At 37.4% G+C, this 22103-nt stretch overlaps 2 non-coding genes across 2 annotated transcripts; one reads left to right on the top strand and one right to left on the bottom strand.

The window, feature by feature from the left end:
* Positions 1-816: 816 nt before the first annotated feature.
* On the top strand, positions 817-923 carry LOC121225603 (small nucleolar RNA R71). The gene has a single exon (XR_005923464.1). It is a non-coding gene; the product is annotated as a small nucleolar RNA R71 (small nucleolar RNA).
* Positions 924-16432: 15509 nt separating this feature from the next.
* LOC121225303 (small nucleolar RNA R71) lies at positions 16433-16539 on the bottom strand. Its single transcript, XR_005923172.1, has one exon. It is a non-coding gene; the product is annotated as a small nucleolar RNA R71 (small nucleolar RNA).
* Between the last annotated feature and the right edge of the window lie 5564 nt (positions 16540-22103).

Genomic DNA, 22103 nt, shown 5'->3' with positions numbered 1-22103 from the left:
CTCACCTTTACCTTTACTTACCACAATTCCTTGCCTCGATTCTGGTTCTGGTTCAACTAACCATTCCTTATCTTCAATGGTAATCGCATTGAGCTATTCCCTTGGGTTAGATTATCTGTTATTCGGTAGGCTACCTTGTAGTCGTTCAGAAATTAATTTAGCGAGCTGTCCTATCTGAGTTTCGAGCCCTTGGATTGACGCTTGTTGATTCTTAAGTGTTGTTTCGGTATTCTGAAAACGAGTTTCTGACACCGAGATAAACTTCGTTAGCATCTCTTCAAGGTTCAGCTTCTTTTCCTGTTGGTAAGATGGTTGTTGAAAACCCAAAGGATGTTGTGGCCTTTGATTTCCTTGACCACCCTACGAGAAATTGGGATGGTTCCTCCAACCTGCATTATAAGTATTACTGTATAGGTTATTTTGAGTTCTAAAATTGTTGTTACCCATATATTGAACTTGTTCCTCCTCGGTGTTGGGGTTGAAGGATTGATATTCTGTGTGTACTCCTCCATTTGAATCGCATCTCATCACTGGATGTACTTGAGTAGAACTACACAAACTGTCAATTTTTTTATTCAAAAGTTCTACCTGATTAGAGAGCATGGTGACCGAATCGAGGTTGAAAACTCCGGCTGCTTTTGTCGACTTTGTTCTCATACTTGCCACTAGTAGTTATTCAGTAACATCTTTTCAATAAATTCGTAAGCCTCTTTAGGTGTTTTGTTGTTTAAAGTTCCACCGGCGGCTGCATCTATAAGTTGTCTTGTTGAGGGGTTCACACCATTGCAAAACGTCTGAACCTGTAGCCATAGAGGTAACCCATGGTGAGGGCACATTCTCAATAGATCCTTGTATCTCTCTCATGCATCATAGAGTGTTTCTAGATCCATATGCACAAAAGAAGAGATATCATTCCTCAACTTAGCCGTTTTAGCCGGTGGTAAATATTTAAGTAAAAACTTTTCGATCATTTGTTCCCAAGTAGTGATTGACCCTCATGGTAACAGTTCAACCACTGTTTAGCCTTGTTCCTTAATGAAAAGGGAAATAACCGAAGGCGAATGGCATGATCAGAAACGCCATTGATCTTAAATGTATCGCAAAGCTCCAGAAAATTCACCAAATGAGTATTTGGATCCTCATCTTGCAAACCATCAAACTGAACAAACTATTATATCATTTGAATTGTGTTAGGTTTCAATAAAAAAAATTTTGTAGCAACAGCAGGTCTAACTATACTCGATTCAGCTCCTGTTAAGGTAGGTTTAGCATAATCATACATAGTATGCGGAGCAAGATTTTGATTTACTTGATTAGCAGCAATTGCAGGAGGTAGCGAGTTTTCTTGATTTTTAGCCATCTCCTCGGTTGTGGTGGAAATATCGTCCTCTTGCTCTTCCTCTGTGTATCTTAGGCTTTGCCTTATTTCCCTTCGATTTCTGCAAGCTGTGCGATCGATCTCACTATCAAAAAGTAAAGGTCCTGATGAGTTTCTTCTAATCATAAATTATAAAAACCTGTCCGAAGGAAAAAGAAAATTTAGTAACAAAAATCAAAATAAAATTTAAATTGCAATAGAATAAATGGCTAAAGTAATAAAAATTAAGTCTTCTTAATATCTTAGTTCCACGTCAACGACGCCAAAAACTTGATGTGAACAAATCGCGATAAGTTTTAAATTTATGATTGATCGTACTTGAAAACTAACTATTATCACGATAAAAGAAAGCGCACCTATCGAACATTAGTATAGTTTATAGCAAGATCGAAATGTCGAACCCACAGGAACTAAAAGTACTAGTATTAACCTTCTTTTTATTATTTAGCCTAAAAATAAAAGGGGTTTGTTTTATCTAAATTAATTAACTAAACTAAGAATGCACAGGAAGGAAATTGGGGAAATACTTTTGGGAAAAACTAATTGATTCACCAATACCCAAGGGAAAAATCCACCTAGACTTCACTTGTTATTTGACTCTAAATTAAACGATTAATTCATTTGACTTGATCCGTAGAAATCCCTAAGTTATATTATTATCCCTTTCAAGACTAACAACGTCTAACCCTAGGTTGATTAATTGAAATCTCTTTCTAATTAAAACCCCTAGTGTTGCATTAACTCGATCTATGGATTCCCTTATTACTTTTCACCCTAATCTGGGAAAATTATGTCACCCTATGTCTAGAGGGGCAATCAACTCCGCTTAATTATGCTAGATCTACTCTTAGACAGGGACTTTTACTCTTCAAAATAAGCACATCAATACTTGAATCAATATCCTGGAATATTAAAGCAAGAATTAAGAACTCATAATTAAGAACAAATCAAATATTTATCATATAATTTAGAAAACAATAACAAGATCCGTCTTAGGTTTCATTCCCCGTAGGTATTTGGGGGATTTAGTTCATAAGTGTAAAAGAAAACATCTCAGAAGAATAATACCAAAACATAAAGAAAATCCAAAAACCTCTGAAGGAAATTGAAGGAAGATCTTCAGTTTGAAGGAGAATCTGGCTTCTGAGATGGATCAATCGGCTTTTTTCGAGTAATTTCTTGCCTCCTACTCTGTGTGTGTTTTCTAGGTACCTCCTCGGGTGTTTATATAGGCTTTAGAATGCTTCAAAACCCTCAAGAGTGCCCTTTTCTGAACAGGACTAGACTTGGGCTCGACAGGGACACGCCCGTGTGCAAGTGCTTCAACCTGTGTTCGAGTCTGTTGAATAGACACGGGCGTATGGTCTACTCGTGTGATGAAGTCTAGGTTGTGTTAGAGTCTGCTAAAACTACACGGGCATGTGAACTATCCCTGTGAGGAAGTTCAGGCCATGTTGATTTCCCACGCTGACCCATTTTCTCTATTTTTGGCCCGTTTCTCGCTCTTTTTACTCTCTTATGCTCACCTAAGTATAAAACATGAAATTAATGGACTAGGAGCATCGAATTCACCAAATCTAAGGATAATTCATCCAAAAATATGCTAAGCATGGGATAAAAATATGTATAAATTACGGTTTATCAAATGCTAATTCAGAGTTTCGAATTGATGTTAAGGATTGTCTGAGGTTCAAAAACTGAATATGTGTTCCGAGAAATTCAGAGTTGATTTAGATGATTCTGAATGAAGCTCACAGCAGTCAATTATCTGTTCATCCGGGTAGTAGAAAATGTATAATGACTTGAAACTACTTTACTGGTGGCATGGTATGAAACGAGACATTTCTGACTTTGTTTTGAAAATTGATGAATATTTGAGCTTTGTGATGATAGTTGATGAAATATGAAAGATATGTTTTAGATTAATATGTTTTGTATTGGAATTTTTGATGATTTTAAGTAATTAGGACTAAATTTCAAAAATAGTAAATTGAGGGAGTAAAATGTGAAATAAATGAAATGTATCGACTTGTATGAACACATGGAACATTCGGCCTAATCATGGTATGTACAAATTTTGCATGTTTTGTATTTTGTGTGGCCAGGCCGTGTGACTCACACGGCTGAGACAAATGTTCGTGACTCAGGCCAGGTGGACATTCGAAGTAGGGACACACGACCTTGCCCTTGTTCGTGCCCATGTAACACTCTGACTTTGGTCACACGGCCAAGCCTCATGCCTATGTGCCAGGCCGTGTGCTAGGTTGTGTAACAACCTAACATGCAACCCTTTGAAACCTATAGAGGACACACGACCGTGTCACATGGCCGTGCATCACACACGACTGAGACACACACTCGTGTCTTAGGCTGTGTTTGATGAATGTGTTTCTAATCACACTTATTTGGATATATGTACTTACTAAGCTCCCATACTTACCCTCTTTCCTTTCCCTTGTCTTATAGTGCCGCCAAAGTAACTTGAGAATCATCGACTACATCGGAAAGCCAGTCACACTATCCTCTGAGCACTTGGTATAGCTAGTTTTCTCATTTTGAATATGGCATGTATAGGAACTTTTGAATTTGTTTTGGTGTCTCATTGTTTTGGGGCCAAATGTATTGGCTTGTTTTAGTATTTGACTCATTTTGTATAAGGCCATGAAAACGGCTAATATTGAAAATTTTTATACGAATGCAAGTTGGTATGTTGAATATATGAAATGTATCTAGGCCATAGCTATGGTTACTTGGTTGAGAAATCATATTAAGTTAGATTTGATATGTTGGTTGGTGTTAAAATTATGTTTCAGGGTGGCAAAAGGGCTTGGTAGATAGCTTTATATTTTCCACACGGGTAGACATACGGGCATGTGTATAGGTCGTGTGTGACACACGGCCAGCCCCATGGGCATGTTGTCCGGTCGTGTGTCCCCTGGATTAAAAATTTCAAGTCAGTATGCATGGTAGTAAACACACAGATAGAGACACGGCCATGTGTCTTAGCCATGTGGAGGACACGGCCTCTGGCACAGTCGTGTGCCATGGCCATGCGAGGAAAACAGGCCATAGGCACGAGCGTGTCCCTATGTGCTTAGGCAGTTGTGCCACACGGGCCATCAACATGACCATGTTCAAGTTCCACACGGGCGTGTGCCCTGTTTCAATGGTCATCTTCCTACTATTGATTAAAGGACCCGAATTGTTCCTGAGTGATTTTCAAGAGATGTTTTGGGCCTTATAAGCCCATGATAAGAAGTTTTGGACAAAGTTTGAAAACGTTCTAAATATTATCTAATCTTGATGATTCAAAAATGTTGGGATTCATGTGTTTAAGTGTGGTAACACCTCGTATCCCATCCCGACATAGGACTCGGGTGCGGGGTGCTACATTTAGTGGTATTAGAGCTATAGTTTAGTTGATTCTTGGACTAACCTAGTGTGTGTACGACTCTAACTATACATGCCATAGATAAATTGTGATAGTGCGATGGCTCCTAATTTTGTTATTATGTTTTCTTATAGCAATGGATCCTGATCGAACTATGGCAGAAAATGTAGAAAGTAATGCACCGACTCCTGTTGAAGGGGCGGTGCCATCCAATAATTGACCTCCCACGGATAGTTAGGGAGGGGGAGAAGGGGCTTGGGAAGCCTTTCTCCACATGATGAGTGAATGGTACACGGAGTTCATCCAAACGAACTCGAATGCTCAACCCCCTCCACCTCTACATATTCCTCAACCTGTCCCTGTAGCACCCCAGGGTATGGATTTTGTGATATTGAATAGACCCCCAGTGAACAAGATCTGAAAGCATGGAGCCGAAGAGTTCCATGTTGATAAAGATGATGATCCAAAATGGTAGAGTTTTGGCTTGAAAATACCATCAGGTATTTGATGAATTATCTTGTACTTCCAAAGAATGCTTGAAGTGTGCCATATCCTTGTTGAGGGACTCGGCATACCACTGGTGGAAGACATTGGTTTTAGTGGTACCCCGTGAGAAGGTCACATGGGAATTCTTCCAAGAAGAATTCTGGAAGAAATATATTAGTGAGAGATTCATGGATCAAAAGCGTAAGGAGTTTCTTGATTTGAAGTAGGGCCGCATAACTGTTACTGAATATGAAAGGGAGTTCGTTCGAATTAGTAAGTATGCTTGGGAATGTGTGTCCTCCGAGGCTAAGATGTGACGAAGGTTTGAGGACGGACTTAATGAGGATATTAGGTTGTCAATGGGTGCCCTTGAATTAAAGGAGTTTGTAGTGCTCGTTAATAGGGCTTGCAAAGCCGAGGAATTGATCAAGGAAATGAAGAAAACTAAGGTGGAGACTAGAGATGCAAGGAAGAGGCGTGCAAGCAAGTCATTTCCATCTTAGCCTAAGAAATCTAGTGACATTTACTCTCGTTCTCATGTATCAGTCGAACACTCGTACAGAGATCGTAAGAAGCAAGATTCAGATTTTAAATCTCGAGCTATATCAGTGGCTAGTGTAAGTAGTGTCAAATCTTCTCGACCAGAGTGCCAGCATTGTGGCAGAAGTCATTTCGGCAAGTGTATAATGAATGATGGATCCTATTTTTGATGTGGTTCTTGAGACCATTTTATCAAAGGTTGCCCTGATATGATCGAGAAAGAAAAGTTTCAAAGTACAAGACCAAGTGGCACAATGTGATAGTCGATAAAGTATGCTAGAAATGTCCTTTGATAGTTAGAGGTCACTGTTTTCTGGCCGATTTGATGCTTTTACCTTTCAATGAGTTTGATGTCATTTTTGGTATGGACTGGTTGACACTCCATGATGCTCTAGTAAATCGTAAACAAAAGGTTATTAAATTGAAATGTGAAAATGGTGAAACTCTTTGGGTTAAATCAGATAAATCGAAGAACTTGCCTATTGTGATATCCTCAACGTCTACCCAGAAGTGTTTGAGAAAAGGTTGTGAAGCTTATTTGGCTTTTGAAATGAATACTAAGGAGTCTAAGTTGAGGGTTGAGTCAGTGCCAATGGTAAGTGAATTTATAGACATATTTACAGAAGAATTGCCCGAGTTACCCCCTAATAGAGAAGTTGAATTTGGTATAGAGCTAATGCCAGGGATAACGCCTATTTCGATTGCTCCGTACCGAATGGCTCTGACTGAGTTGAAAGAACTAAAGTCACAATTGCAAGAGTTAGCTGATAAAGGTTTTCTGAGACCAAGCTTTTCACCGAGGGGTGTTCTGGTGCTGTTTGTGAAAAAGGAAGATGGATCCATGAGGTTGTGCATAGATTACCGACAACTAAATAAGATGACAATCAAGAATAAATATCCGTTGCCACAGATTGACGACTTGTTTGATCAATTGAAAGGAGCAGCATGGTTTTCTAAGATAGACTTGAGATCCGGCTACTATCAACTGAGAGTTAAAGAGTTAGATGTACCTAAGACTACTTTTAGGACGAGGTATGGCCAGTACGAGTTCCTCGTCATGCCTTTTGGCTTAACAAATGCTCCCGCTGTATTTATGGATTTAATGAAGAAAATGTTTTGGCCATATTTAGATAATTTTGTTGTTGTATTTATCGGTGATATCTTAATCTATCCTAGAGATAAGGTGGAACATGTCAAACACTTGAGAACTGTTTTGCATACTCTAAGAGACAAGCAGTTGTATGCCAAGTTTAGTAAGAGTGAGTTTTGGCTTCGAAAAGTCAGATTTTTGGGTCACATTGTCTCGAGTGATGGCATTAGGGTTGATCCCAGCAAGGTTTCTACTATAGTTGAATGGAAACCACCAAAGAATGTGACTGAACTTAGAAGCTTTTTGGGTTTGGCTGGTTACAGACGATTTGTAAAGGACTTTCCATGATTTCTACTCCTATGATGAGGTTATTGCAAAAAGAAGTTAAGTTTGAATGGTCAGATAAGTATCAACAGAGTTTCGAGAAGTTGAAGAAGTTGTTTACTGAGGCTCCATTATTAGTACAACCCGAATTAAGAAAAGAGTTTGTGATTTACAGTGATGCTTCTCTAAATGGTTTGGGATGCGTACTTATGCAGGAAGGCAAGGTTATAGCTGATGCCTCGAGGCAATTGAAACCTCACGAGAAGAATTATCCGACACATGACCTAGATTTGGCCACTGTAGTGTTTGCCTTGAAGATCTGGTGACATTATTTGTTCGGAGAGATATGTCATGTATACATCAATCATAAGAGTCTTAAGTACTGGATGACTCATAAGAATTTAAGTTTGAGACAACAGAGGTGGTTGGAACTATTAAAAGATTATGAGTTGATTATAGACTACCATCCGGGTAAGGTGAACGTGGTCGCAGATATGTTTAGTAGAAAATCATTATTTGCACTGAGAGCAATGAACGCTCAATTGGCATTGTCAGAGGATGGTTCGATTCTAGCTGAGTCTAAAGCTAGACCGACGTTTCTTCAAGAAATTTTTGAAGTTAAGAGGAGTGACAATGAATTGTTATCCAAGAGAGCACAGTGTGAATCGGGTGTTGAATTGGATTTTTGGATTGATTTCGATGGTTCCTTAAGGTTCCGGGGTAGGATTTACATTCCTAAAGACACTGGGTTGATTCAAAAAAATTTACTTGAGGCACATAGTGATTGTTTGTTAGTGTACCTAGGAAGTACGAAAATGTATAATGATATGAAGAAAATGTATTGGTGCCCGGGGATGAATAGAGACATTTCGGAGTTTGTATCAAAATGCTTAGTGTGCCAACAAGTGAAAGTTGAACACCAAGTACCTTCGGGTTTACTTCAGCCTATCATGATCCCCGAGTGGAAGTGGGATCGAATTAATATGGATTTTGTGACGGGTTTGTTGGTAACTCCGAGGAAGAAACATGCCATATGGGTTGTGGTTGATCGACTGACAAATTCAGCTCCCTTTATCCCGGTGCAAACGGACTTCTCGTTTGATAAGCTAGCTGACTTGTACATTTTCGAGATTGTGAGGCTTCATGGAGTGCCCTCGTCAATTATTTTAGATAGGGACCCAAGGTTTACTTTGAGGTTTTGGAAAAAGTTGCAAGAAGCGTTGGGGAAAAAGTTGAATTTTAGCACAGCTTTCCACCCGCAAACCGACGATCAGTTGGAGTGAGTAATTCAGACCCTTGAGGATACACTGCGTTGTTGTGTCCTGGAGTTCCAAGGTAGTTGGGAGAAGTATTTACCACTAGTCGAATTCGCTTATAACAATAGCTATCAGTCAAGCTTGAAAATGGCACCTTACGAAGCTTTGTATGGGCATAAGTGTCGAACGCCCTTATGTTTGACAGAACTTAAAGAGAATCAGATTCACGGGGTCGATTTGGTCAAAGAGACCGAAGAGAAGGTTATGATGATTCGTGCTTACTTGAGAGCCACTTTGGATAGACAGAAATCGTATGCGAATTTGAAACGGAAAGAAATCGAGTTCCAAGTCACTGATAGGGTATTTTTAAAAGTATCCCTGTGGAGGAAAGTCCTTAGATTCGGTAGAAAAGGCAAGCTGAGTCCGCGGTTTATTAGACCTTATGAGATGACTGAGAAAATTGGACCGGTAGAATACCGATTAGCCTTGCCCCGTGAACTAGAGAAAATTCATGATGTGTTCCATGTATCGATGTTGTGCGCTATCTATCTGACCCCTCACACGTGATTTTACTGGAAGAAATTGGAGTAAGCCCAGATATGACCTATGGTGAAGAAACGATTAAGATTTTGGATCGAGAGGTCAAGAATTTGAGGAATAAAAGTCTAGCACTTGTGAAGGTTTTGTGGAATAGACATGGAGTCGGGGAAGCCATGTGGAAACCCAAAAAGACTATGAGAGACCAATACCCAAACTTATTCACCGGTAAGATTTTCGGGGACGAAAATCCCTAAGGGGGAGAATTGTAACAGCTCGATTTTGGACCTAGTCAGAACAGTGGTTTTGGAACCAGTACTCTGAAGCCAGAGAAATTATTTTAATATAATATTATTTTATGTGTGACAGTATGATTATAAAGGTGCATGAAAAATTTGATGAATAAATTTTAGCGTTTGAGAGCTTAATTGCGAAAAAAGACTAAACCCCATAAAGGGTAAAAGTTGAATTTCACTTGATAGACATAACAAATAGCTAGAGAACCAAAATTAAGGGCTTTTAAGGAGCAAATAAGCCCTTATTTATGTCATGGTCGATCATAGAGACAATGAGAGTCAAAAAGTCAAAAATGTAGTAGGGTAGGTATTGGATGACATGAGCTATTTGAGCAAAATAAAGAAAAGTTGTCATATTTTCTCTTCTTCTTTACACCACCGAAATTTCAGCCATTGTAGAGGTTTTTGAGCTTCAAATTTTTAGCAACTTGTAACCCTCTCAAGTAAGTGATTTTGATGGTCTTTCTTGATGATTTTTGTACTTTTAGAACCCTTGTAGCATTTGAGCTTTCAAATGAGGGGACTACTTTGCAAAATGGTTGAAAGTCTAGGGTTTTACCACGACAGAGTTCATGTTGTTTTCTAAAATTTTATGGAAGAAAATAAATCATGGTTGTGAAATAAATAACTTTTGTGAAAAGATTTCTCATGAAAACCCTAAAAGGGTCATTTTTCATAAGTTGTAGAATAGGTGATAAATGTATGATATAATGAGAATTTTGGGCTGCTCCTAGTATAAAAAATATCCGGTTAGGCATGAGAAAATATGATAAAACTCGATTTTTGGGTCTAAGGGTAAAATGGACATTTTGTGAAAGTCTAGGAGCAAAATGTTCATTTTACCAAAGTATGAGTCTTAGGTTGAATTAAATGATTTGTGTATTAAATAAGCAAATTTTTGAAATTTTAGATCAAGAGAAACGTGATTCAGGTCTTGACCGGGGAAAGAATAAAGTTTATGAAGATTAAGCTCGTTCCCATCATTTTGCACCGAGGTAAGTACATATGTAAATAATGTTTCATTGTAGGTGACTTTTAAATGTTTTATTTTTATCGTGTATCATAATCTTACTAAATACCATGAAATTATAAATAATGCGATATAAGAGTAACTTACATTATGAACAAGTGTGACAACATCAGGTTTGATACAAAATCCCATTGAACCTCAGAAATAGCATAGGATACAAATGGTGAGTCATGAGAAATTGAATGGTCTGAACTCATAAGTTGAGTCTAAGTTCATGAGATACGTGAAATATGTAATGTGGGTCCGGGTACTGACTTTGTGTGTAGACCCGTGAGTAGCTCAATGAGCGGGCATTACCTGACAGAGCTGTAGGGCCCATATACTAACTTGGTAGAAAGACCCGTGTGTAGCACAATTATGCAAGTATTACAAAGTACGAGTGACGTGATCATCTAGTGATAAGTTTTTAAACTTGTGATTGATCATACTTGAAAACTAACTATTATCACAATAAAGGTGATAAACGCCAAATTATACATATTTTTGCCCCAAATACTTAGCATATTTATGGATGTTTACTATTAGATTTGTGGATTTTGGTGCTCTTAATCCGATTATTTCATGTTTTGTACTCAGGAGAGCACCAAGGGTCAAATTGAGCCAAAAACGAGCTGAAAAGGGACAAAACAGACCAAATCGAGAAGACCACACAGCCTAAGCCTTGCCACACGGGCAGCTCACACGCCCATGCCTTTCGAGGGTGTCGACCAAGGTTTCCACGACTCACACGGCCTGGCCATTGAGCCCACACTGCCATGGCAATTTAACGGATCAACCACAGCTTGGCAACCACGTCACATGTCCGTGGCACACGGGTGTGTCCATTTTTTAAGGAGTTGTATTTTACACGGAAAAAGGATACTTAGGGGGCAAGAAAGCCAATCAAAAGCCTATATAAACTCCCTAAGTATGACCTAGAAAGGGGCCTCTCTGTGACAGCCCTAAATTGACCCTAGTTGGAAAGTGGTTTCGGGACCACTAAACCGAGTCATAAAAATAATTAACTGTTATAGTTGATACTTATTATATGTATATATGCATGTGTGAAAATTTCATGTTTGAATTTTGTTAATTATAAGTGAATTTTATTAAATAAGACTTATGTGAGAAAATTTAGAAATGTGCTAGGCAAATGTAAAGTGGCCTATTAATGCATGTTATGAAAATGATGGGTTTTCATGTCAAATTACCCAAAATTTGAGCTAGTGCCCGGCCATGCTATGGGGTGAAACATGTTGTGAACATGTTGTGTTAGTGTGTTATGTTAGAAAGAATAAAATAAAGGGTTAGTAATTAAGTAATGAAAAGGGAGGGGTGATGAAACCAAAGTTGTCTCCCCCTTACCCCCCATTGCCGTGACTTGAAGAAAAAAAAGAGAAAGAGTTCTCATGTTGTTCTTCTTGGCCGAAATGAAAAGAGGAAGAAGGGAATGAAGCATTCGGTTATCCTGGGTCAATATTAAGGTAAGAAAGTTTATACTAGTTCTTGAAATTTTAGTTGATATGGAGTGAGATATCAAGTTATTTTTGTAACCCATGTTGAAACTTTGAGTGTGGAATGAGTAAGGTTTTTCGGCTATGGAGATTAATAAGGGTGATGGTTGTTGTTTCATGCTAAATCTAGATGAACAATGGTAGTTGCTTACATCTTGATATTTATGAGTTCCTTTCTTGGTTCTACCTTAGACCCACGATGTATATTTTTATTTAGTGTTGTTTGAGATTGATGATAGAAGCTAATGAGTGAGGGTTGGATAGATATTATAAGGTTAAAATTCATGGGATTGTAAGCTTGCAAGTTGGATGATGAAATTCATGCTTTGTGAGGGTAAGTGGGTTAAAAGGAGCATTCGGCCATGATGTAAAAGCATGATGAAGTGATGTTAAATGCTTTGAATATTGAGTATATGTTGTTATAAGTTGAATTTAAGGTTTGTTAAATTGTCTTTGTCATTGCCGAATGTGTGTAGTTAAAGAAAAAATTGTTAAAGTGCTTAGTTAATTGATATTAGGTTAATGTATGTGTTTTGAGTTGATGGAATGGAGAGGATGCTTTAATTGTGTTATGAACAATTATATGTTAAATTAAGGTTTGCTAAGCTAGCTATTAAGGTGAAGTACAAATGTTAGTATTTGATTGCTAGTGTATATATGGGTATTAGCCGAGTTTTGAACTTGAAACAAAATGGTATTTAGTCAATACAAGTAACCATATTTGTAGAATGTATTAAGTATAGAATTGGCCTCAACATAGACATGCATATTCGGCCACATGAGGTAGATTGGTGTTGCATGTATTCGGTTAGAGGCAAGCATATTGATGCTTTTATCTTGGCTTAGATAATCGGCTAAAAGAGAGTGTGGGCTAATATGATGAGTTGATTCATGATTTCATATATATGTGACTCTAATGTCTAATGTATATATGGGTTAAGTACCTTGAGTTTCTCTTTTTGATGTTCAAATGATTAAATCAATTTATTTGTTAAATTAAGGTCAAGAGCAAAGGGGAACTAAATCCGATAAAGGGAAGGAAAAAGTGATCGAATAGCCGTCGAAATCGTTCGACAACATCCGAGGTAAGTTTTCGAGTAATGAAACTTAGTTTACGATTTGATTAAGTCATGACGTATAATCATAACAAATATACGGTGATATAATGATTCTACTTGAATTATATGTTGAGTTAATTAGTCTATACGTATGATGAGTAGCCGTATGTGCATAGAGATCATGTCATAAAGCAAACCAAACCATGCTGTTTGTGTGTGGCTATTGAGCCGAAATTAGTAAGTGTGATAAGTGTCTTGTGTTTGAGCTTTGGGTAATGAAAATGAAATATGGTTGTGTCATGATTTATTGATATATGTGCATGGTTATTCGAATGATATCCGGGCTAAGTCCCGAAGGCTTTTATGCTAGTGACTATATCCGGACTAAGATCCGAAGGCATTTGTGCGAGTTGCTATATCCGGGCTAAGACCCGAAGGCATTTGTGCTAGCGACTATATCCGGGCTAAGACCCGAAGGCCTTGTGCGAGTGGTTATATCCGGCTAAATCCCGAAGATACTTAGGTTTGGGAATGAGCGATCTTGCTGTAATAATTTCAATTAATACGCTCGTAAAATCCCAACGATGAGGTATGTTTCGTATGTGCATTGAGATAATTGATTCCTTATAAATAGTATTTGCTCAATCGATTAACAAGCTTCCGGATTTTAGTCAGGTTGATTCCTTATGTATGAATATAAGGGTTGGAAATGTGAAGTAGGTATGATTGTGAGAATATGTGTATATGAAATTATTCGTTTAGTCGTATGAATGCTATACTTCAATTGTGCATGATTTCATTGCTCAAAACTCACTAAGCATTAAATGCTTACTCCGTTTATTTGATTCTCTGTTTTATAGATTTTGGTTCGTCAGCTATCAGACTCGGGATTGTTGAAGTCGAAGTTGTCCACACTATCAAAGCCCTTTTGGTACACTTTTGGTTGAACTCTGAAAATGGCATGTATAGGACTACCTTTTTTGTTGTTGGTCATGTACCCTTTGGTTTTGTATAAATTTGGATAGCCATGCGAAAATGGCTTATATATATACTTTGAGCGTAGCATTAAAAATCATTTTGTATGTTGTTCATTTAGAGGTATGGAATGTTTGGTAACGATTAGCCATTGGAATGGTTAATCATGATCATTTTGGTGCTTTGTATGACAAATTCTAGTTCATTCATGGAAAACCATGAAATAGGTAAAGTTCACCTTAAAAACAGATGCGGACAGCAGCAGTGGTGTGGATTTGAAAAATCACTAAAAATAGTAGGAATGGAATTAAATAGTGAATAAATTATGTAATCTAACCTTGATGAATTTACTTTCATATGGAAGAAACGAAATGATCATATGAGTTGTATTTTAGGAGATATTTAAGTTTTCGTGGAACAGGGCCAGAGCGATTTCTGGATCCCCTGATTTGAATTTGGAAATTCACAATAAATTAACCAGAGATAATTAGAGGTCATGCCATATATTTATAGATTCCTTTTTGAGTCTAGTTTCGTTAGAAACAAATGGCATAAGTAATGAATCCCTGTACAGGAAGATATATAAGTCGTAATGCATGAAGGTCAGAGCAGTCGAACCCTGAAATAGGGGAGACTTTAACTAATAAACTGTACTAATTGGCTCGACTAAAAATTCTAGAAAAAAATTTGTTGATGGATATATGAGTCTAGTTTCAGATAAAATTTACAAAACTGGTTTTTGAGTTTTGGAACTCAAGATATGATTTTTAAGGTAACAGTGACGCAGTTAGCCAGCTTGTCTGGAAAATTTTTTTTTTTGGACTGTGAGAATCAATGAAATAAGTCCGTAAATACCTCGTGTTCGACTCCGGCAACGGTCTCGGGTACGGGGTGTTACACTCTCTCTCCAGAAATTTTCTGGAACACAGAACCACATGCCGGGAATTACTTGAAGGAAGCCAGACGATCCATCTGAAAAGCGGAGCTACTCCAAGACTGAAGATCTCTCTCAGAATTCCTTCAGGGGTTTTAGAGTTTTCTTTATGTTTTGCTATTTTCATACTTTTGAGTTGTACCCTCATTTTATTATGAGCTAAACTCCTTAGATACCTAAGAGGGATAAAACCTATGATGGATCTTGTTATTATTATTTGAATTGTATGATAAATACTTTATTTGTTCTTAATTATGTGTTCTTAATGCTTGAGTTAATATTTCGGGTATTAATTCATGATTTGATGTACTTATGCAGAGGAGGAATATACCCTACCTAAGAGTAGATTTGGCATAATTAAGCGGAGTTGATCGGGAGTCTAGAAATAGGGTTACAAGATTTTTCCGGATTAGGGTGAAACCTAATATGGGAGTCCATAGATTGAGCTAATGCAACCCTAGAGTGTTAATTAGAGAAAAGTCTCGTTTATTCAATCTAGGGGTTAGACGTTATTAGTCTTGAATAGGGATAATAACATAGGTTAGGGAGTCTCATAGATCAAGTCAAGTGAATAAATCGTCCGGTTCAGAGTCAAATAACAAGTGAAATCTAGGTGGATTCCTCCTTGGGTGTCGTCTTTATCAATTGCTTTTCTTCAAGTGTTTTTCCAAACTTTCTCTTCGCTTTGATTAAATTAGTTAATTAGTTTAGATAATTAGTTTAATAAACAAACCCTTTTCTTAGGCTAGATAATAAAAAGATAGTTATTACTAGTACTTTTGGTTCCCTCGGGCACGACATCTTGTCTTGCCATTACTATACTATTGTTTGATAGGTGCGCTTGCCTTTTCGTCGTGATAATAGTTAGTCTAGGTTTGATCATCATTATAAAAATTTATTACTTGTTACAAATCACTGCCATCAAGTTTTTGGCGCCGTTGCCGGGGAACTGAAATATTAGGAACACTAAATTTTTATTACTTTAGCCATTTATTTTTCTTGCAATTTAATTTAATTTAATTTTATTATTTATTAATTTACTTTTTCTTTCTCTTAGCAGGTTTTTATAGTTTATGACTAGAAGAAACCCGTTAGGACCCTTACTTTTTTGACGAAGAAATCGATCGAACAGTTCGTAGAAATCAAAGAGAAATAAGGCATAGTTTACAATACATAGAAAACGAACAAGAAGACAATACTCAACCTCCAACCGACGAGGTGGCTGAAAACCAAGACAATCAACTGCCTCCTGCAATTGTAGCTAATCAAAATCCTGCTCCACGTACTATGTATGACTATGCTAAACCCTCTTTAACAAGAGCTGAATCAAGTATAGTTAGACCTGCTATTGCTGCGAATAATTTTGAATTAAAACCTAACACTATTCAGATGATACAGCAGTTTGTTCAATTTGATGGTTTGTAGGATGAAGATCCCAATCACTTAGCAAATTTCCTAGAATTTTGCGATACATTCAAAATCAATGGCGTTTCTGATGATGCCATCCGTCTTCGGTTATTTCCCTTCTCACTAAGAAACAAAGCTAAATTGTGGTTAAACTCGTTACCACGAGGGTCTATCACTATTTGAGAGCAAATGATTGAGAAATTTTTACTAAAATATTTTTCGTCGGCCAAAACGGCTAAATTACGCAATGATATCTCTTCTTTTGTGTAGATGGAATTAGAAACACTTTACGATGCATGGGAGAGATACAATGATCTATTGAGAAGGTGCCCTCACCATGGGTTACCTCTATGGCTGCAAGTTCAAACGTTCTACAATGGTGCGAATCCCTCGACAAGACAAATGATTGATGCAGCTGCTGGCGGAACCATCAACAATAAAACACCGGAAGCTGCCTACAAATTCATAGAGGAGATTTCACTGAACAACTATCAGTGGCAAGTCATGAGGACTAAGCTAACAAAAACAGTCGGCGTTTATAATATCGATTCAATCACCATGCTCTCTAATTAAGTAGAACTTCTCAATAAAAAGATTGATAGTTTTCTTGGTTCTACGTAGGTACATCCAATAATGAGGTGTGACTCAAGCGGATGAGGTGTGCATACAAAATATCAATCCTTCAATCCCACGACCGAAGAGGAACAAGTCAACTATATGAGTAACAATAACTTTAGACCTCAAAATAACCCATACAGTAATACCTATAATGCAGGTTGGAGGAACCACCCAAAGTTTTGCTGGAGAGGTCAAGGGAATCAAAAACCACAAAATCCTCAGGGTTCTCAACAGCCACCTTATCAACAAGAGAAGAAGCTGAACCTTGAAGAGATGCCCTCTAAATTCATCTCGGTGTGAGAAACCCATTTTTAAAATACCGAGACTGCACTTAAGAATCAACAGGCATCGATCCAAGGACTTGAAACTCAGATAGGCCAGCTGTCCAAACTAATCTCCAAAAGACCACATGGTAGCCTACCAAGTAATACTGAACCTAATCCAAGGGAACACCTTAATGCAATTAGCACTCAAAATAAGGACGGACTCGTTATACCTAAGCCAAAAATACAGCAAAACAATGCAATGAACAAAGGACGAGAAGAGGTAAACGATAATGATCCCAAACAGGTAAGTACGAATCATGAACCTCGTTTGCCATATCCTAAAGCGATGACGAAAGATAGAATAGAAAAACAATTCGGTAAGTTTGTCAAACTCTTAAGGAAATTACATATTAACTTACCATTTATTGAAGTTTTTTCGCAGATGCCCAATTCAGCAAAATTTTTAAAGGAACTTCTGAGCAATAAATGGAAATTAGATGCTACATCGCATGTGGAACCCAATGCAGTCTACTCAGCTATTCTAAAGAACGAGCTGCCTAACAAATTAAAAGATCCAGGGAGTTTTACAATTCCTTGTTTAATTGGTAGTTTATCTGTGAATAGTTCTTTAGCTGATCTAGGGGCAAGTATAAATGTTATGCCGTATAAAATGTTTAAATGACTAGGTCTCGGTAAACCCAAATAGACTAGGATGAGCATACAATTGGCTGACAAAACAGTTATATTTCCTAAGGGCATTATTGAAGATGTTCTCGTTAAAATTGATAAATTTATTTACCAGTAGACTTTTTCGTCTTAGATATGGATGAGGATAACGAGGTACCTTTAATTTTAGGATGACCCTTTTTAGCAACTGCCAAAACCATTATTAATGTAGGCACAAGGGAGCTAACACTTCGTGCAAGTGATGATGCAATAACACTCCAAGCACGCGACTCAGTCAGAACCCCTAAGACTCAAGATAATGCTATAAAACCTGTCGATGAAAAAACTAATATTCAATCTGTGACAGCCCTAAATTAACCCTAGTCGGAAAGTGGTTTCGGGACCACTAAACCGAGTCATAAAAATAATTAACCGTCATAGTTGATGCTTATTATATATATATATATGCATGTGTGAAATTTTCATGTTTGAATTTTGTTAATTGTAAGTGAATTTTATTAAATAGGACTTATGTGAGAAAATTTAGAAATGTGCTAGGCAAATGTAAAGTGGCCTATTAATGCATGTTATGAAAATGATGGGTTTGCATGTCAAATTACCCAAGATTTGAGCTAGTGGCCGGCCATGCTATGGGGTGAAACATGTTGTGAACATGTTGTGTTAGTGTTTTATGTTAGAAAGAATAAAATAAAAGGTTAGTAATTAAGTAATGAAAAAGGGAGGGGTGATGAAAACAAAGTTGTCTCATCCATGCCTCCCCCTCCATTGCTGTGAATTGAAGGAAGAAAACAAAGAAAAAAAATGTTCATCTTCTAACATCCTTGGCCGAAAATGCTAAAAAGAAGGGGGAAAGGGAAGTAAAATATTCGGCCACTCCTTCTAGTCTTGAACAAGGTATGTAATTCATGGTAGCTTTTGAAATTGTTGAATGTATTAAGCTAGTTACTAAGTCCCTTAGTTAGCCCATGTTCAAATTTTGAATCTTGTTGGTAACATGAGCAATCGGTCATGAGAAAATGTTCAAGAAATGGTTGTTGTTCATGTTATTTGGATGAGAAATGGTGAGTTTTGTTGTTTCATGTCAAGTTAGGTGAATGATGATAGATGAGTGTTTGAACTATAAAAAGAATCATAGGTGAGCATTAGATACTAAGGGAAAAGAATCGGCTACCTTGTTATGAGCTAGGGCCGAATGTGAGTTTGGTTGTGTTTGAATATTACATGCTTGATAGAATGGTGGATGAAAGTGCCGAATGTGGTCTTTGGTTTGGGCATAAGGAATAATAGTATGCATAGGTTTCGGCTTTGGTAGTACCTATGTAATTATAATTAGTTCATTTTGATGGTTAGGCTTGAGGTGATAAGTGAAAGTTTAAAGGTTTGCTAAATTGTCTTTGTCATTGCCGAATGTGTGTATAGTTAAAGAGAATTTGTTAAAGTGCTTGGTCAATTGATATTGGGTTAATGATATGTGTATTCGGTCATAAAGGTGCACATGAGGAAATGTTAGATTAATGGTATTAAATTGCTTAATGTGATTAAAAATGCGTATGACCATTTTGTATTTGAGCTAAAGGTGGCCATATGACCTATCAAATTCATTGTCATATTCGGCCATAAGCTAGCATAATGAGACTTTAATAAGTTAAATTTGTTTGAATTAGCTCAAGAGCTTAGAGGACCAAAGTTGGATAAGGGAAAGGAAAAAGTGATCGAATAGCCGTCGAAATCGTTCGACAACATCCGAGGTAAGTTTTCGAGTAATGGAACTTAGATTATGATTCGATTAGATCATGTTTTAAGCAAATCAATATCACTCTGATCCTAATAATTTTAATACATATCCAAAACATCCACCTATCGCAAACATTCTCAAACATACACAAAATAAGTATCAAATTTAGATTCAAGTGTTTTAATGCAATCTAATATCTAAGGAAATCCTATTGAATATAAACAATTAATAGCTAAGACAGATTGTACTATAACAGTTTGAAATAATTCAGTAGTAAGAGAACTTACTTGGCTCGACGCCGGAGACCTGGTGTGCCACAACAAAATCTTTCAAAACCACCTCAATATTATTTGTAAACAATTTTAAAAGCCCAAAAAAAGCCTATTTTATAGCCCGAGTTTTGAACTTGGCTCTGATACCACCAAATGTAACACCCCAATCTCGGCCCGAAGGTTATGGCCGAATTTAGTGTGTCACATTGAAGTGTTTTAGCTAAAACCTTGTTTCCATTGGAAACACTTCTTTAAAATGAAAAACCTTAATTACTTTGTAAAATCTCTCTTTTCAATCGCAAAAACTTGTTTAAAACATATGATTGATGAAAACTTATTCTTTAAAACTTTAGTTGCAGAAACGTAGTATATAAAAACTATGGTTCAGAAAATCCATGTTCAACTTCTCATAATTACAACACATAAAAATAATAATAAACCTAATTTGAATTATTAGCTAGAGGAAAGACCTTGTTACAACCCAAATCAAATATAAATAATTGAAAATAAAAATATTAAAAATTACATAAAGACTAAGTCACCCCCACCATTCGTCGAACCGCCTACTAAGTGTCACCTATAAAATTTAGAAGGAGGGGGTGAGTTTTGAAAACTCAGTGTGTACAACCCTCAACAAGTATAAAGCAATCATCAGTCATTTTGGGCCTGAGCCCAATTCAATAACGGTGGCCTTTGGGCCTTAGCCCATGTTAGCCTTAGTTGGGCCGAAGCCCACATCGCAATAATATCACAATAATATCATACATGCAACGCTGCGCAACTCACCCCAATAATCCAACCGCTACACACCAACTCCGTCCCCCGGTACACATCATGTGGGGATATAAATATCGACCCACCCATACGATACACATCAATGGTAGCTCGATTGCGGTACTACCTTCATTGCAGAAAGCTACCAATCATATATTGGGCTTAATAGCCGTCGATGGATCCACGGTTGTCAAGCAACCATGCGATCCTCATATACTTCCTCCGTTCCATAATTCCCAATCCATATGCAACCTAAACAGAATATCATATGAGTGCATATGAATGCATCAGGTATACATGTAACATCCATAAATCTTACATTCCACACATAAGGGTATTTTAGTCATTTTCACCTTTAGGGGCATTTCAGTAATTTTCTTTTATTACGGGTTTTTACTTACCTTGACCCGTTAACAAATCCCCGTTAGCTAAGATGAACGGATACTATGCACCAAGTAGAATTCCAAAGAAGAGGAGGTGAGTCATTAAGACTGCTTAAGTACCAAGCTCTCCCTAGATCAATCCTAGACATGCATATACCCGTTGCCACACCATAAACCTATGACTTGTCCACGGTCTTTAATTAATTAATTAAGTTTTATGTCTGTTTAAGCAGTTATTAGCTACTAGGCCCAAAACCCCTTACAAAGCCTAGACAAATCCACATACCTGTATATAGCCCACTAGGCTTAATCTCTTTCATATGGCCCATGAGGCCCAAATCACATTTATATGACCCATTAGGTCCAAATCACATTCATATGACCATTAGGCCCAAAACACATTTACAGTTATGCTCACATACAATTTTCCATCACATAACATCAATTATCAATTTTAGCCTATTATGAGCCCAATAGCCCATTGGGCCCATTTAGCCCATTCCGGCCTGATTGGCCAATACACAGCCCAAGTCCATGGAATAGCCCATGGGCCTCAGACAACCTATCAGTTTTCCCCTTACGAGTGTTCTCGTACTCGTGAGTCTATTATAGCCAAACTTTCGGCTTTGCGGTATTTCGACTTTTTGGCATTTCAGGATTTACCGATCTACTGTGTATGTGCAGTATATGTACACACCTTCGGCTTTATATCAAGCAATCATAGGGTAAAAGCACACACCTTATCACCTAGAGTACTAAGTATTCATAATTTCCCAAACCTGTATTCAACATTATACTCCATTAGCTGCATTCTATTAATTCAAAATAAATCCACTACTTACCGAAGAACAACCTATACTTGCCTTGACTAGATTGATCGACTGCGATTTGCCTATGTAACCCAAAATCTGACGAAGTCCCCCTTCAGCATCCAGGAAAAAAGACTCAAACGGCTGACACTTTACGTCACTTAAATTTGGGAGCCTCTATCCTAACTTCTCTGCTAGAACCCCCTTTCCATCAACTAATACTTAGCCAACGATCACACTCTTGAATGAGATGGAGAAAGAGAAATAAATGAAGAAACCATAGGTTAATGTAAGTATTGGAAAGAACAAAGAAAAATCAGCTTTTAAGAGTGTAGAAACGAAAGAACTTATAAATATTTAACAA

This window comes from Gossypium hirsutum, chromosome A03 (genome assembly GCF_007990345.1).
Source record: "Gossypium hirsutum isolate 1008001.06 chromosome A03, Gossypium_hirsutum_v2.1, whole genome shotgun sequence".
Lineage (NCBI taxonomy): Eukaryota > Viridiplantae > Streptophyta > Magnoliopsida > Malvales > Malvaceae > Gossypium > Gossypium hirsutum.
Note: the sequence above shows the minus strand (reverse complement) of the source record. Positions and strands in the feature narration are given on the sequence as shown.